Raw genomic sequence first — 1,794 nt, forward strand, 5'->3', positions numbered from 1 at the left:
AATTAATTTCAAAGATTGGTTTTAACAAGAGATTGGTAAATCATACAATTTCAATTTTGTAAAAACCAAAATTTCATTAATATACATTACAATTGTGTAATAATGAATCTATTGTCTGAACAAATTCTTATGTGTCTAAGTAATAAAAATTGTATTAAATAAAACTATAATATGGTTACTTACTTTAGAATATGTATAAAAGTTTGGTACAAAAAATAGTTTGGACTGGCTCTGCACTGGCTCTGCACTGGCTCTGCTCGTCTACTGCAGCCCCTCCGACAGCACCCCGACGCTACGCTTCATCGAGCTGCCGCACGGGAATGCCCTTAGCTTCGACCACCACCCCGCCATCAAGGGGCGGCGCGCCGTGTGCGTGTGAGCGATTCTCGTATCAGGTATGTCGAGTTCTCGTGCATCGGGGACGGCCCTTCGAGGATCAGCATGTGGGGTCTATAGGCCAACCGCACCGGCTGGGCATGGAGAAAGTCGGAGGAGACCCATTTCGCCGACATATAGGCAAGCCCAGGCTACTGCAGGAACAGGTTGCCTGCGATACTGCCCACCCTCATTATACTTGACATGATTGCTCCTGTCACCTATTCCTTCCGATTGCATGAGTACCTCTACTGCCTGCATTTCGGTACGAACAAACTACGCTGGGTACAGGCCTACCCGCATGACCACAACGCCCTCATGGCTTGGGACCTCGGATGCCCCATCATCTCACCACGTAAGAGAGGCTCGAGCACTTCTTCCGCATATGTCCCTAGCTTAATTCTCTGCTTCTAATCTAATTAATGCAATAGTGATCATTGAGCTATTGTTCCCGCATTGTTGTTTCCATGGCGAGTTACTGCAGGTGTGCTTGTCCGTGGATTTGTGTGCCAACTCATCTCATGCTCCCAGACTTCCACAGCTATCTGCATCAAGAGTTTGGCCGGTACCTATACTACTTTTCCCATCATGCTCTGGCATCGATACTACAAAATTGGCCATCTCACGATGGAAGAATAGTATAATGGCTCCGGCTCGATTTTCTATCATCATTCCACTATAGTTGCAGCAGCAGTAGCACATGTGGTCGTGAGCAGCATAAAACAGTTCCTCTTATACATGATATCCATGCTATTTTCTCATTGTTTGGTGTGTGCTTATTTCTTTATTGAATCGATGAGGTACCGTTGTAGGTAGGATGATAGTAATTCGACTACACATTGTGTGCAGGATCAAAGCGAGTGCAAGGATAGAAAAAGAAGGATAAGGTTGTGCACCAAGAGCCAGTTGAAGAATCATTGGCTTGCTTGTTGATGGCGACAAGCAGGTCCTTTTCAGATAGATGGTCCAAGAGTCCACAAGCTTGATGTTAGTGTGCTACATATAGCATATATCGAGCCATTTGGTATGCAGTTCTCCATATGTGGACATCTCCCTGACATGGTCCCTCAGTTTTTTGCCGAGGGATCAAGCTTATCCAATAGCTCGATCCTGTCAAGGAGAGCTTTCATGGAGTCATTCTCATCTTTGAGGAAGGAGGACTGCTTCGTGACCCCCTGAGCTTCTTGTACTCCTCGTTGAGTATCTTGGTGAGCTTGCTGAGGAGTGGGTTCATCACTCTCGTCATCACACTTGCTCCCATCTTGATCGAGTTTAGTTACCTTCACACGTTTCGCCTTGGAACCAGAGAAGGGGTGGAGGGCAATGCAACCAAGCCAAGAAACTCGACGCCAAAGGGAATCTAGGAGAAAAAGTCAACAACCTGCGGTACAGCAACATGTAGTTTTGAGGGGGGCGCTG

Source organism: Triticum aestivum, chromosome 3B (genome assembly GCF_018294505.1).
Source record: "Triticum aestivum cultivar Chinese Spring chromosome 3B, IWGSC CS RefSeq v2.1, whole genome shotgun sequence".
In the NCBI taxonomy this organism is placed as follows: Eukaryota; Viridiplantae; Streptophyta; class Magnoliopsida; order Poales; family Poaceae; genus Triticum; species Triticum aestivum.